The 17,058-nt window shown below is 41.4% G+C and overlaps 1 pseudogene; it reads left to right on the top strand.

Moving 5' to 3' along the window:
* The window catches only part of LOC106568040 (retinoblastoma-associated protein-like), a 34,438-nt pseudogene extending 18,708 nt beyond the window's left edge, over nucleotides 1–15,730 (top strand).
* The last annotated feature ends 1,328 nt before the right edge of the window (nucleotides 15,731–17,058 follow it).

Consider the following 17,058-nt stretch of genomic DNA (forward strand, 5'->3'; position numbering starts at 1 on the left):
TTCAGCCAAACAGTTATGTTGTGACAAGGTAGGGAGGGGGGTATACAGAAGATAGCCCTGTTTGCGGTGTGGGTGAACGGATGATCTCTGCATGTGTATTTCCCACCGTAAAGCATGGAGTAGGTGTTATGGTGTGGGGGTGCTTTGCTGGTGATACTGTCTGATTTATTTAGAATTCAAAGCACACTTAACCAGCATGGCTACCACAGCATTCTGCAGCGATGCGATATGCCATCCCATCTGGTTTGCACTTAGTGGGACTATCATTTGTTTTTCAACAGGACAATGACCCAACACACCTCCAGGCTGTCTAAGGGATATTTGACCAAGAAGGAGAGTGATGGATTGCTGCATCAGATGACCTGTCCTCCACAATCCCCCGACCTCAACTAAATTGAGATGGTTTGGGATGAGTCGGACAGCAGAGTGAAGGAAAAGCAGCCAACAAGTGCTCAGCATATGTGGGAAGTCCTTCAAGACTGTTGGAAAAGCATTCCAGGTGAAGCTGGTTGAGAGAATGCCAAGTGTGCAAAGCTGTCATCAAGGCAAAGAAGAATCTCAAATATAAAATATATTTTGATTTGTTTAACACTTTTTTGGTTACTACATGATTCCATGTGTGATTTCATAGTATTGAAGTCTTCACTATTATTCTACAATGTAGAAAATAGTAAAAATAAAAGTAAAACCCTTGAATGAGTAGATGTTCTAAAACTTTTGACCAGTAGTGTAATTAAAGTGAATAATGTTTCTGATAATATCTGACAATGAATCTTAGGGTGTGTCCATGTTCCAACGGTCAAACCCAACACGACCAATGGCAACAAGGAACAGGGGTTGTTAACCCTGTGGATTAATCTAGCCTCATTGGATAGGGGTATAAAATTCTCTTGTTTGTTATTATAGGAAGGAACACATTTGGTAACAATTTTTCAAATGTGTCAATGGTGAATTCATCTATTCTTGACAGTCCGTTGAAGGCTCAACAACGTTGTTGACCCTGAGAGTGGCTCTGGCAATAGTCAAAACTTGTTCTGGAAGGGTTAGGGCAATATAAACTGCTTGTTCCATAAGAACACACATAATGTTCAGGATTGTAAGGTCAAAACAGACACATTCTTTCCCCTCCTGCAGTTGTACCCTTTGCCAGGACAGCATACTTAAGATTGAGGGAATAGCTGAAACCAGAGTCATTCAGTGTTTTCTTCCCTCAGTGCAGACTGAGGACACAGCTGGGCTGTAGAATAACCATTTAAGAAGGCGGTTCCGTGTCTAATTTCCAGTCCTGTTATGTGGACCAGTGGAGCACATAACAGTGAAAACACAGTTTAATTCCACACAGGTTAATTCCAAACAACTGTCACTCACTGCTCTCATACATTAGCGCACACATTCAAATGAACTCATGGTCACTACGCTTCAGGGGTTAGTTTTCAAAATTCTGCATTTTCCAATTGTAGACCCTTCTGGAAATCTGTGTTTTTAATAGATTTCACCTGCGTTCCAATTAAACACACTGACAATAAATACATGGGCCCACTCAGGAAAATATGGGTCATTTGAAGAGGGTGCTATGTGAAAACAACTTAGTATTCTTTAACCTAAGTCATTGTAATCACAACATTCATTCATCTGAATGATATAATAGCCTCTATGCTTGTACTCAACAGTGTTGATGACATATGAACGCTATAGGTGCGTTGGAAAAATTACAAGCTCGCCATATGCATTTGATTAATTCATTATGAAAAATTCAAAAGGCACTCGCACATCTGAGCAATCTTTTTTGCAGGTGCATGGTAACAGTTGAACAAGATGAAGGAAAAACCGCACACTGCTCTTGATAGTATCACTGATCTTTAATAAGATCTTTAACCACCTATATTCATTTGGGGAGAGGTCGAAACGCATGAAACATTCATGGCCATTTAGCCAGCCAGCTAGCTTGCTGTTGCTAGCTAATTTGTCCTGGGATATAAACATTAGGTTATTTTATCTGAAATGTAGAAGGTCATCCTACTCCAACAGTTAATCCTAGTTAGTTTCTAGTAATCCCTCCTTCAGTATGGCAGTTGGCAACCAACTTTAAGGTGCATTACCACCACCAACTGGGCTGGAGTGTGGACCTCAGTTCAGCTTTCAATCATTCATGTGGGTATATGCTCCTAAAACCAATGAAGAGATGGGAGAGGCGGGACGTGCAGCGCATTGAGCGTAAAAAATGGAGCCAAGTTGTATTTCAGCACCTGGTTTCGCAGACGCGTGCGAGCAGTTTGGATAAAATGATTGAATAACATGTATGTGTAAATTTATTTTGTGGTCAGCATGTTAGCCCATCTTACTTCCTCATCTCCCTCTGGCAGCTGAACCCCCTTTCAGCGGGAATACTGGACAAAGGGAGGACCACAGCAACGGCTGCAAGCTGAGCGTGTGCTGGAAACACGTTGCAAATGCCACTGACAGACTCCCGCCACATAGACCCTCCCTGGTTTTAGTTTTTTTCCTGTGTGTAAAAATAAAAATTCTGCATTAACATGGCCCCTGTGCTTTAGGAACAAGTTCCATGACCTTGGGATTACATAGTGTTGATGTGTTCATAATGCTTTAATGCCTGTGTGAAATGCTGTAGTGCCTGTCTTATGAATGCTCTTCCATGTGTGTTTCTCCCCAGGACTCTCCACTGTTTGAGCTGCTGAGACAAATTCATGAGGAGGGTCCAGTGGAGCAGGCTGAGCCCCCTGCCACCCTCAACCAGACCCTACAGCACAACCACACTGCAGCTGACCTGTAAGTCCCCAGTCCCTCATCAACCACTGACACACCTCATCCACAGTCGTCCCCATTGGCAAATATGACGATGTCTGTTGAGAGACTGTCTGACTGTTAACATGTAGTTTATATGCCAAGTGTGTCACATTAGACTTCTTCATCGACATTTGATGTGATTTAAACCAGCCTTATGGTTCCATTCATCTGCCCCTCTGTCATTTAGTTTGTGTGAATTAAACTTGTAAATAGGCCAGTGAATAAGAACTCTGCCTCTAAGAGGAGCATCTTGGCTTTGAGGTTTTATTTGTATGAGAAAAGCCTGAGATGCAAAGCTTTACAAAATACAGGGCAGATGAGGTCGGAGAAGACACACCCTGACTGCAAAAGTTGTTTACACAATTCTCTGGTGTTGGAGAAAAGCCTGGTACTGTACAGTAATCATCTTAACCTTTCACTGGAAGTGCCAAGACGTCTTATGCCAAGACCATTGATTTTCCTCAAGTCTAATGGTGTGACTGTGGTACAACTATTTGTAGGGCCCTGAGTTTTACTGGTCAGAAAAAACTGTGTAGTGTCGTGCCGTTGTATTAGTTAATGTGACGACTGTTGCTCATCGAATGATTAACGGTTTATAATTGCATGATTAAATGAATCAAGCAATGAATCAAGCAATTATTAACTCATTAACCTGGGGCACCATGGGAAAATTAGTTTTATTGAGTTTCTATTTCCCAAATTAACTCAAAGAATATCAGAATATCGATTTTACAACAGTTGCTAATTAATCAATTTCCTCTATAGTCTCATTCTGAACGTCGCATAATCCGGGAATCTGCATGGACCCGGGTCCCACCAATGAGTTCGTACCACACCAATCTTAGTTGATTATTTATTTACTAGAAAGCTAAAATGATGATAAAAGATACACACACAAAACACAGTCTAGGCTATTGATTAGGACTTAGTATAACGGGCCAACACACATGGCGCGTGTTACCCAAAATGGGGATTTAAAAGAGAGAGAAACAAAGAAAGTACACGAGAGAAATCTACATTTGGGTGCATTAGTCAGCTATGCTTATTTTAACCCTGCCTTGCCCTGAACTGCCGCTCTTATGGGTCAGAATATAATGATGTAATTAGGTGTTGGAGGTCTCAGATGGGAAGCTCCGCGTGGGCCGTTTAGGCTTCTCAAGGACGCACTTCTCCAACGCAACTCTCTGGTTGTCCTCACGATGTCAGTGTCCCTTTTGGCTTAGTGGTCTGATTCCTCGTCCTTGCTTTGGAAGGGGGCTTCTGAGGACAGACAGCTCTGTAGCTCAGAGCTCACAGCGTAGGAATGAAACGGTGTAGATACCACGATTCAATGGAGAGTGGAGGCTAGGTGGTTCGGCTTGAATTCACCCGCTTAGACACAGCTACTCATCCGTAGCTTGGGTAGAAAAAGATTTCTTTGTCTTCAACCTTGTTTTGGATTTCGTTGAACTTTTAGACCTTGGCTGCAGCCTGGGGTCACTTAGTCTTATCTGTTCATTCTTCACTCCCCTGTCTTATACCTTCGGGTCAGAAGTGGGCGTAACCGCCTTTAGGGCAATTCTCTGGGCGTACCAAGTTAAGAGGCAAGGCCTAGATTTTACTCATCCAATTTTAGACAACTAACTTCACATTTCATCTTTACAAAAACATTCTCTTTGATTTGGACATTTTCCACACCACGTACAATGTATCAGGCATATACTGGGAAAACTCTTAAAGGTACAATGTTTTCGTAATAACGTCATCTGTTAACCTTTAATAACAAAACAAAAATTACATACATTTTCATATTCCATCTATCGTCATGACCACCATTGTGGCTGACGGAAACCATTGTTCCAAAGTCCCTTTATTGCATGTTTAATGTTCTGAGGCTGGTTCTCCATAGTGAGGACAAAGGAATTTCTCTGTGGCCTAAGATTTATCATGGGCGTGAGGGGTCATAAAACCCCCACATCTTCAGACCCCTAGATCTCTCCTCCTCTGTTGGGGGTTGAGAGATAATCTGTAGGGTTGTGGTCTCCTGATCAGGACAGTCATGACAGTAGGCCACCTCTTTCTCTTTCTAGGATTATTTGTAGGTAGGATGAAGGGAGAGGGGGCCTGGGACTTCATACAGGAAAGTATTGAGAGGAAAGTAGCCTCTAGTCCTACTCTGAACTCTCCTTGGTAGTTTATGGGCAATGTTCCCCCCTAAACTGCGCCCATGTGCAGACTGCTACACAGAATAAATATCAGCCCGCGCAGAGAAGCATGAGATTGAACCTCACTCAACTTTCTGGTGTTTTCCCTCTTAGTTCACATTATCAACATTTCTCTTTACTGTGGGAATTGGGATCGAATCAACGCAATATTAGCCACTTTCAATGCAACATACCAAAACAAAAACGAACTAGACTTAGTATGCAAAACTAACAATGCAAGAGATTTTGTTGTAGGCAGAGCGCATTGGAGTAGGATTCTGTTGCATTGACACGCATGACTCAGCCCGTACTCTACACAGACCGGTGCCGCATAACCAATCAGAGCTGCAGTAGGCCTATATGCAAATAGACCATTTTACATACACTTAGGTTGGATTCATTAAAACTCGTTTTTCAACCACTCCACAAATTTCTTGTATCTATATCCACAGTAAAACAAGTCCTATATCAACATAACCTGAAAGGTCGCTCTGCAAGGAAGAAGCCACTGCTCCAAAACCGCCATAAAAAGCCAGACTACGGTTTGCAACTGCAAATGGGGACAAAGATCATACTTCTTGGAGAAATGTCCTCTGGTCTAATGAAACAAAAATCGAACTGTTTGGCCATAATGACCATCGTTATGTTTGGAGGAAAAAGGGGGCGCCTTGCAAGCCGAAGAACACCATCCCAACCGTGAAGCACTGGGGTGGCAGCATCATGTTGTGGGGGTGCATTGCTGCAGGAGGGACTGGTGCACTTCACAAAATAGATGGCATCATGAGTAAAGAAAATGATGTGGATATATTGAAGCAACATCTCAAGACATCAGTCAGGAAGTTAAAGCTTGGTCGCAAATGGGTCTTCCAAATGGACAATGACCCCAAGCATACTTTCAAAGTATTGGAGTGGCCATCACAAAGCCCAAAGGCCTCAATCCTATAGAACATTTGTGGACAGAACTGAGAAGGCGTGTGCTAGCAAGGAGGCCTACAAACCCGACTCATTTACACCAGCTCTGTCAGGAGGAATGGGCCAAAATTCACCCAACTTATTGTGGGAAGCTTGTGGAAGGCTACCCAAAACGTTTGACCCAAGTTAAACAATTTAAATGCTACCAAATACTAATTGATGCAATGCTACCAAATAGTAATTGAGTGTATGTAAACGTCTGACCCACTGGGAATGTGATGAAAGAAATAAAACCTAAAATAAATCATTCTCTCTACTATTATTCTGACATTTCACATTCTTAAAATAAAGTGGTGATCCTAACTGACCTAAGACAGGGAATTTTTACTAGGATTAAATGTCAGGAATTGTAAAAAACTAAGTTTAAATGTATTTGGCTAAGGTGTATGTAAACTTCCGACTTCAACTGTACTTACATGTTTCAAGCAGACCACCATAGTCCCTGTGCCCAAGGAAGCGAAGGTAACCTGCCTAAATGATTACTGTCCCGAAGCACTCACGTCGGTAGCCATGAAGTGCTTTGAAAGGCTGGTCATGGCTCACATCAACAGCATCCTCCCGGATACCCTAGACCCACTCCAATTCGCATACCGCCCCAACAGATCCACCGATGACGCAATCTCAATCGCACACTACACTTGCCTTTCTCATCTGGACAAAAGGCACACTTATGTCAGAATGCTGTTCATTGACTACAGCTCAGCGTTCAACACCATAGTGCCCACGACGCTAATCACTAAGCTAAGGACCCTGGGACTAAACACCTCCCTCTGCAACTGGATCCTGGAATTCCTGATGGGCCGCCACCAAGTGGTAAGGGTAGGCAACAACACGTCTGCCACGCTGATCCTCAACACTGGGGCCCCCCCATATTATTTTAGAAATGTGCAACCTACCTCCATTGCATAGTAGCCTAGGCCTAATAAGAGAGGAGGATGTGAGTCAGTTTAATTATACAGTTCTATGGACAGCAGAGTTGCTTGCTCTGCAGACTGTAGCCCATGATTTACAACCCATCACACGACTCACAGGCAGCACCAGCGAGTTCCGTTGACTGCATATCACTCGCTCCATCCGCACGCTTTGGCACTCAGGCCCAGTGGCGGAAATCCCGGGGGGGACGGGGGGGGACACGACCCCCCCATCCTGGAAAAAATATGATTTGTCCCCCCCAATATATCACTGAAACATAACTATGTAATTTAAATAATATTAATAATACGCAATGAAAGCAATTGTGCTGATTATAGACACTTAATAGCGCGTTTTTAAGTTTCAAAAGATTGCAACCCCCCCATTCTTTGCCTCACAATGGTTTGATCCACTGCCAGTTCCTTAGCTTGCTAGGTAACAGCGAGGTCGTATCTACTGTCTGAAAGGCACTCAAATTACGTAACTGACGTGAGGTTAATCCAGTCAATCGCACACACACACTAGCTGAATATGCAGAGCTAGCGCGCAAATATTAACTATTAAGCTAGCTAGTACCTATTCCATTTATGTGACGTCGTCAAAGATGGAATCAGCATGCAGATGATGTAAGTTAGTGCTTCAAAGTCCCTGTGATAAGGTTAGCGATAAACTGAAATCCAAACTGAACAGAACTACACTCTCTTCTACCATTGTCTTAAATATATTTAATGGTCTCGTTGCAAAAGCTAAATTGTCGCAAGTGAACTTTTATTTATTTAATTTCACCTTTATTTAACCCGGGTAGCAAAGATTATAGCAAACACCACTGAAACGGAATTGGTGCTCGCTAGCTTTGCAAATTCAGCTATTGTTGGAAGCCAGCCAATATGAAACAAACTATTAAAATTACAAAAGGTTGCAGCATATGTTGTGTAAATGGTGAACTCATACAGCTGTCAACTCTTGTCATTTTAATCCGTTTCACATTTGCTAGCTACCTTTTAGATCGAAGCCCAAATAGAATGATAAAAGATAAGATGATAGAAGCCCATCTCCTACTGTAAATAACCTACACACTGTGTGTGTGTGTGTGTAGCCAGCCAGCCACGTAGAAAAATGGCAGAAAAATAAAAGACAGACATCAGAGTATTTTTCAGTACACCAAAACGCATAGTAAGAACCCTAGTAGCCTAATATCTCAAAGACTAGTTGATAAAATGTTCATAAGAAAGAAATGAAATTCTAATGGAAATGTTTCACAATGATGTCATTAGGCAGAGCAGGCAACAGATGGCACACAGACAGCAGAGTTGGGGACAGATATGCAGGGACAGACTGGCAGAGACAGGGAGTCTCAGGTACGTTTGTTGAGTCTTTGTTTGGCAACATTATGAAAGGTTCTACATTTTTTTGACTTGTAAAATAGGAACATAATTGGAAAATGCCATGGATACCCCCACTCTCAACTTAAACTGGTGACTGAACTAAGATTTGTTAAAGGCAATGGTATTGCTGTTGTGTAGTTTTGGGTACCGGTAGTTAGGAGTATGGCAAACACCTTATTTCTTTGGTTCCTCAATATACATTTACCATATTACAATGTAGGCTATGTGTTACAGCACTACTTTTGGTGTCCCCCTCAGGAATTGCTCTTGAGAAAATTTCATGTAATTGTCCCCTCCAAAGTTGATATCAGATTTTCGCCCCTGCTCAGGCCTACTTATCTCTTTCGTGCCACGGTTACACCAGAGTGTTATAGGTTACTAGAAGATATTTGGCTACACTATACTCCCAAGTTTTTGTCAATGTCATGGTTCCTCTTGTGCCTCTCATAGCATGCGAGCTCGTGCTAGCTGACTCTTATTTTTTATTATTTTTTTATTAAAAAATTTGGATGGCCACTAGGGGCGATAATTGTCTACCAGGCGATCATGGACAAAAGTTGACATCGCCCAACCCTAATCTTATGTCAACCCAACTTATGTAGACTAGTAAAACTCATTACCCATACTCCTATTGGCTGCCCCTCACTCTGTTAGCAGCTTTGGGCCTGTGCGTTCTTATCTGGTTTAGACATGCTCTGAATCGCCCGTTAGTTGTAATTGATGCTGGCTTATAAGCGATTGGCTCAAACACTCACAAACTTTGTTTACATGCAGTCAATGAATGTTAGCATGTAAACAAAGCTGGGGTAAGATGGGGTCAAGCTGTGTATTTGGGATGGGTGCCATAGATCTGAGTAGTAAATGTTTGTTTTTCAAGTGGCATACCTTCCAGGCTGGGGATGGCAGGCAAGTGTTGTAATTCTGCCCAACTGATTGATAATCACCAATTTGAGGTTGAAACGATGCATTGATTTGCACTTGAATTCTCACAAAAAGGCACTGTACGCATTCTTCAGCCTTGTCCTCTTGTAACTGCATTTAGGAACAACATGGCATTTTATTAAAGTTGTTGAGCCCTGACAAAGCAGAAACTGAGTAATTGTGGAATGTTAAGTATGTGAGTGGGTGAATTGAAAAGGGTGGGGGGGAAATAGGCTTGTCTGGCCACATGAACACTGACCGACTGTAACACATATCAAAGCCCTGAGCTTTAATAAAGACTGGTCAGAAGTCAGGTTGAAAACCTTTCAAAGTTTTCTCTAGGATAATGACCATTTAACCTTTTACAACGTGGTTCAAGAAATCGACGTGCATCACTGATCCATCTCAATGTTATGACTTAATGCTTGTGATATTATCTTTCCCCTGTGCGCCCCAGAAACCGACCCCAGTCAGCACCTGAATCTCCAGGCCCTACCTCCTCTCAGCCCCCTGCCACGGCAAACCATCAGACCCCTTGGCACCCCAAGTCAAACTCGCTCAGCCTCTTCTACAAAAAAATGTAAACATTTCACTAGATAATAGTTGGGTCTACAGTAGTCCTCTGTGAGGTGTTTGTGTATGACTGTCTGTCTGTCTTTGTAACAGGTTTCTAACTTGTTGTCTGTGTTCTGTAGTGTACCATCTGGCCTACATGAGGCTGAAGATGCTCTACACACACCTGCTGACCTCTCACCCTGAGCAGGAGCCAATCATGTGGACTCTGCTTCAGCACACACTACAACATGAGTATGAACTGATGAGAGACCGCCACCTGGACCAGGTACTGTGTACACACACACACACACATACTCAAATGCAATTTCGACATGCAATCAAAACACACTAGACATTAGTGTTGTCATGATTCCAAAATTGTATTAACGATACGATACCAGGCCAAGTGTCACGATGCTGAGTAGTATCGCAATACCACAGGGGGGATTCAGTGGCCTGGTGTCCTGTTCACCATGTCCCCTGACACTTGTTCTCGTTTTCTTAAAGTTATGTGCATGTGCTACACAACACCCGTCACTGATATTCACACTTCTACTCAATACAACACATATTGAATTTAACTTCACACTGTTCACTGTGTAATAGAATTCTGCATATAATGGATAATATTTGCAAAGGCCTACCTGTGATTTGTCTGGAGGAATGGGAGGTAGAAATATACTGTGGCAAGAAAAAAAATGGAACCCTTTGGTATTACCTGGACTTCTGCATAAATTGGTCATAACATTTTATCTGATCTTCATCTAAGTCTCAACAATAGACAAACACAGTCTGCTTAAACTAGTAACACACAAACAATTATACGTTTTCATGTCTTTATTGAACACACCGTGTAAACATTCACAGTGCAAGGTGTAAAAAGTATTTGAACCCTTGGATTTAATAACTGGTTGACCCTCCTTTGGCAGCAATAACCTCAAATAAACATTTTCTGTAGTTGTGGATCAGACCTGCACAACGGTCAGGAGGAATTTTGGACCATTCCTCTTTCCAAAACTGTTTCAGTTCAGCAATATTCTTGGGATGTCTGGTGTGAACCACTCTCGAGGTTATGCCACAGCATCTCAATCGGGTTGAGGTCAGGACTCTTCTTCTGGCTTTTCTTCTGTTGAAGCCATTCTGTTGTTGATTTATTTCTGTTTTGGGTCGTTGTCCTGTTGCATCACCCAACTTCTGTTGAGCTTCAATTGGCGGACAGATAGCCTTATATTCTATAGCTTTACATTCTGATAGCTAGCTGTCCTGGCCCTGAGGCAGCAAAGCAGCTCCAAGCCATGATGCTCCCTTCACCATACTTTACAGTTGGGATGAGGTTTTGATGTTGCTGTGCTGTGCCTTTTTTCTCCACACAGTGTTGTGTGTTCCTTCCAAACAACTCAACTTTTGTTTAATCTGTCCACAGAATGTTTTGCCAGTAGCGCTGTGGAACATCCAGCTGCTCTTGTGAAATTCAGACGTGCAGCAATGTTTTTTCTGTGGTGTCCTCCCATGAAAACCATTCTTGTTTAGTGTTTTACATATCATAGACTCGTCAACAGAAATGTTAGCATCTTCCTGTGATTTCTGTAAGTCTTTAGCTGACACTAGGATTCTTCTTCACCTCATTGAGGATTCTGCACTGTGCTCTTGCGGTCATCTTTGCAGGATGGCCACTCCTAGGGACAGTAGCAACAGTGCTTAACTTTCTCCATTTATAGACAATTTGTCTTACCTTGGACTGATGAACATCAAGGCTTTTAGAGATACTTTTGTAACCCTTTCCAGCTTTATGCAAGTCAAGCATTCCTAATCTTGGGTCTTCTGAGATCTCTTTTGTTCGATGCATGGTTCACATCAGGCAATGCTTTTTGTGAATAGCAAACTCAAATTTTGTGTGTGTTTTTTATAGGGCAGGGCAGCTCTAACCAACATCTCCAATCTCGTCTCAATGATTGTACTCCATGTTAGCTGACTCCTGACTACAATTAGCTTTTGGTGAATTCATTAGCCTAGGGGTTCACATACTTTTTCCAACCTACACTGTACTGTGAATGTTTAAATGATGCATTCAATATAGACAAGAAAGATATACAATACCTTGTGTGTTATTACTTGAAGCACACTGTGTTTGTCTGTTGTGACATAGATCAGATCAACTTTTATGACCAATTTATGCAGAAATCCAGATATTCCAAAGGGTTCACATACCTTTTCTTGCCACTGTACATGCATAATGATCTACATGTCATTGTGGTAGTAAAGGGAGAACACTGCATGAAACCTTTACCCTTAACACAGACCGACACTGTCCCTCCTCCCTTCCTCACACACTCTGTCTCCCTCATAAACGGACACACCTCTCTCTCTCCGGCAGGGCCAGTATGTGTCCATCATCGTTTTCTACAACCTGGTGTTCATGCAGAAACTGACGACCAACATCCTGCAGTACGCCTCTCCAAGGGTGAGACAGACAGTCAGTGCCCTCATGTGGCATCATAACATAATTCACATGGTCCTGATCTCTCACATGCATGTTCAAAGTGACTGCTTACCTAATGTGCTGGTATTTTCCACTGACACACTCACTATGTTCTCTCTCCCCCAGCCCCCCACAATGTCTTCCAACCATCACATACCCTACAAGTTCCCCAACTCCCCCATGAGAGTGCATGGCAGAAACGACCTGTATATCTCTCCCATGAAGAGCCCATCGTGCATGTCTCCTGGGGTCATGACCCCACGCACCAGGTCAGTACCCTACCACCCATGAACCAGACTGACTCACTGGGGGGGGGGGGGCTTGTTTGTATGCGCTCAGTGAGATGCACAGATATGGCTGAGGCACAGCTCATTGTACAGACTTTTCAGTTCCAAACTGGCAAAGATACAAGTATCAATTTGAATTTATATTATTTATCTTATTTTGTTATGGTTATGACCATGTTTGATTTTAGCCTTATCAATTATTATTTTTTCTTTTTTTCGAATTATATGAATCATTCTTTTTTTCCTTTTTTAGAATCCTGGTATCAATCGGCAAGTCCTTTGGGGTACGTGATCACTTTCATCCACGTAGTAGAAAAGATTCTTTCCTAAAATGGACCAGAACATAAATTGTGTCCAGTGCACGAAAATGACGTTCTCTACGTCTTGTTTCCTCTGCAGACCTCTAAGTTCCAGAAGATTAATGCAATGGTGAACAACAGTGGTTGGTCCTTGAAGAGGAGTTTGGATATGAGCTCTGCCCCTGAAGAGGTTACGCGTTGACATTGATGGACAGGACGAAGCCGACGGGAGGTAGGACACTTCCCCAGCTAACTAGCTTGAATTACGGTTATACTTGACAGCAGAATGTTGTGTTCATGCAGAGATGAGGCATGGTTGGTATATGTTGCTCTCTTCTTGCTCACTTCTCATCACAGCAAACCTGATAAAGATTCGACACTGATACAGAAGCTTGCAGAGTTAAGTGAGTTAGCGTTTTATTTTCATCCTCAAGTGCTGAAGTCTCTGTTAACTGTAATAAAACTCAATGTCTCTGTTTGTTTCCAGGCTCCACTTGGACCTGCATTTAGGAACAAAATATGAAGGAGGATGCAGAGTCAGAGAAGGACAAGCCTTGAATTTAACTGAAGGACTTACTGTCCAGCATTGTTTGAGAGTATAGGTGCCAGATACGTCTTCCCTGTGGCTCAGTTGGTAGAGCATGGTGTTTGCAACGCCAGCATGGTGTGTGCAACGCCAGGGTTGTGGGTTTGATTCCCACGGGGGGCCAGTACAAAAAATGTTTTTACAAAAAATGCATGAAATGAAATGTATGCATTCACTACTGTAAGTCGCTCTGGATAAGAGCGTCTGCTAAATGACTAAAATGTAAAAATGTACTTTCTACCCCATACTCCCTATCCCTTCCACCTCTTAAAAAAATTAATACTTTTTTTCTGTACATTAGATTTTTTACATTTTTGCCCGTTTTTATATTTAAGTGATACTCTTTTGAGAGAGTAATTTTGTGAATTCAAAAAAGTGTTTTCTCTTTGTTTGCTGTGGATGCTTTAGATGAGTGCTTTTAATATATTTGTATCCTTGTTATTGAAATAAATTGTTATGGGATATCCTGTGAATATTACCATGTTTTATAGAGAGACACAAGTTTTAAGGGTCTGCTACAGTTGCAGTCAAATATATTGGTTCCCTTGCACTTTTCTTAAATTATTTCATATTTCTTCTAAAATAAATTGAACTTGAAAAATGCATTTGGTCTCCACACCTTGTTATTGGATTTTTTCAACATTGCAGAACCAATTTTATTTTTGTAAACTTATTTTTTTTTTGAAAAGTAAGACATGGCTTGGACAAAATTATTGGCACCCATGGAGCTTGTTCTTGGTTACACAGCCTTTGCCAACATAACTGCATACAAACGCTTCTTGTAGCCATCAAGGAGCTTGTTGTACATTTCTCCTGGCAATTTGGACCACTATTCAGCAGCAAACTGCTATATGTTTGAGGGGTGGCCTCCACCAACTGCTGTTTTCAGATCTCACCATAGGTTTTGGATGGGATTCAGATCTGGACTCTTTGCTGGCCACTGCAGAACAGTCCAGTATTTCTTCTTGAACCATTCCTGGGTGCTTTTTGAGGTGTGTTTGGGGTCACAACCTTGAATGGAGATCCCGTTTTTGGACACTGGATAGAACTCCAAAACACCTTGATAATCTGCTGATTTCATTATTCCTTGCACACGTTCAAGGCCTCCAGTACCAGAGGCAGCAAATCAACCCCACAGCATTATCAATCTTCCCCATGTTTGATTCTGGGTAGGGTTTTCTTTTAATTGAATGCTTAATATGATCGTCGATAAACAGCTGAGCTGTGTTTTTCATTGGTCCACAGAACATTTTTCCCAGGATTTAGAAGTTTAATGAGGATTTATTGTGTATCCTTCAGTATTGTGGTCTATATTTACCAGTGACCCAAATGAAACATTCAAAGAAAAGAGCACCCTCCCTGCAATAAAACATGGAGGAAGTTCGATAATGCTGTGGAATTTCTTTGCTGCCTCTGGTACTGGGGGCCTTGAATGTGTACAAGACATGAACTCTGTAGATTATCAAGGTGTTTTGGAGTGAAATGTTCAACCCAATGTCCAAAAACTGGGTCTCTGTTGAAGGATGCAAGAGCTGAAAACAGCAGTTGGTGGAGGCACCCCTCAACCGTTGAAGAATTATAGCAGTTTTCTGCTGAAGAAGGGGCCTCATTGCCAGTTGAAAGGAGCACCAAGCTCATTGATGACTACAAGAAGCAGGATTTGTCAGGAGTTATCTTGGCCAAAGGCTGTGCAAACAACAACTAAATCCAGGGAGCCAATCATTTTGTCCATGCCATTTATCTTTATTTTCTAAAATAAATATGAACATTTAAATAGACAAAGAATCCAATAACCAGGTGTTTGAGAAGAAATGGGGATTTCTTTAAGAAAAGTGAAAGTGTGCCAATATATTTGGTCGCAACTGTATACAAAATCCTTGTTTCTTGAAAAGTCAGGGTGTATAATTTTGTATAATTTCAGCCACTAGTTTTGAAAGTGGTGTTCACGAGCCAAAACGGATACCCTTTTTTTTGGAGTACTATGTCATCCATTTTGTGTGATGTTACAAATTTAGCAATTTGTATGATATACAATTTCGTGTGACATGTTATGAATCCAATTTGTGCAATATCATACGAATTTGTAGGGCTTAGGATCCCGGAGTGCATCTTTAAGGTGACTTGAAGTAACCTCATAATTCTGAACAGGCACACCTGCGTATGTTTTTGACAAACTATGCGCATCTTAAGTTCATGGACATCCTGACATGTTTTATAAATCATACAACCTGTAACTCAATTTGCTTTCTAAAGCATTAAAGATTGCAGTCTTGCTATAGTAACATTAGTTACCTTTTCAATATATCAAATCCATAAACTTGTATTAAAATCTCCTTTCCACATTGACTTTTGAATGGCTACAGAGGAATGTTTGGTTTTATGTATTAAGGACATTCTTTACAATTCAAAGGTAGCACTTTATTTTACAGTACAGAAAAGACCAAGTAATCCCGAAGAAACTAATAAATAACACTTTGGGTAAATGTGCAACTCAATATTAGGAAGGTGTTACTAATGTTTGGTGTTCTCTGTATAAATGGACACGTGGCATTTCGGCAACTTTGAAGAAAAAAACAATTTGAGTTGTGCCTGTTGTCATAGAGAGAGGAATCATCACGGATATAACCCGTTTTAGCATTGACACCATTTTAAAGTAGCCTACTGGGTGGGGATTCCTATAAATTAGGAGCGATCAGCCAATGAAGAAAATTGACTTCTTTAAAATGGAGAGCCTCAATGGCGCTGCCCATGCTGCAGACGCTACTTTATAATGGCAAAGATACAAAGTGAGTCCTCCATCACAATGGCCTGTTCAAACGCGTGTATGCACTCTCATTGGCTAGAATGGTCCCACCTGATCTTGCCTTCCACCTGCTTTCCATCTTTGATGACATGTTGGAGTGGTGTCGTGTCTTTGGGGTACCATTAAACTGAAGACACGTTTATCAATTAACTCCCTGTAATTATTATCACGCGATTAAACTGATTAATCGTTTAATTGTAATTAACTAGGAGATCGGGGCACCAAGGAAAATATTCAGATTACAAAGCTATAATTTTCCTAATATAACTTTCCTATATTATAACATTATATATTCTATTATAGTATAGTATAGGCCGATTATCTTCTGGTTTAAATGGTGTATTTTACCTCGCGTCCAGTCTCATTTCAAACGTCGTAAATTGTTGTATCTGCACGAACCCAGTCTTTACTAAAATCATCCATACATCAATTGTCTTAAAATCATTTATTTACTAAACTAATTAATTCACAGAAAGTATACAAACAGTAATTATCGTCACAAATAATTGGTAGAGTAATGTGCCCTAGTGGTCTAAAACAGGCATGGCTGGTGTCTTGTTGAACAATGGGTCATAAAGGGCAGCTGAGAAGACCCTACAGAGTTCATTAATATTAACAATTGATAATTGAACGCTCACTCATTCGGGAACAATTGCAATCAATATATATTTACGCTCAGTGTGTCGTCGGGATCCTTGTTGGAGCGTCGTTCGGTTGGAGAGTTTTGTCCGCGTTCTCTCTCTCTCTCTCTCTCTCGGTTAGAATGGATCTTTCAAAGCGACATTCATTAATGTCGTCATAGAATGGATGTTTCGTTGGTCTTCGCGTTCAATGATATAATTTACTTAGCTGCAGACTAATAATTAATATC

The sequence above is a fragment of the Salmo salar genome, chromosome ssa13, assembly GCF_905237065.1.
Source record: "Salmo salar chromosome ssa13, Ssal_v3.1, whole genome shotgun sequence".
Classification (NCBI taxonomy): domain Eukaryota; kingdom Metazoa; phylum Chordata; class Actinopteri; order Salmoniformes; family Salmonidae; genus Salmo; species Salmo salar.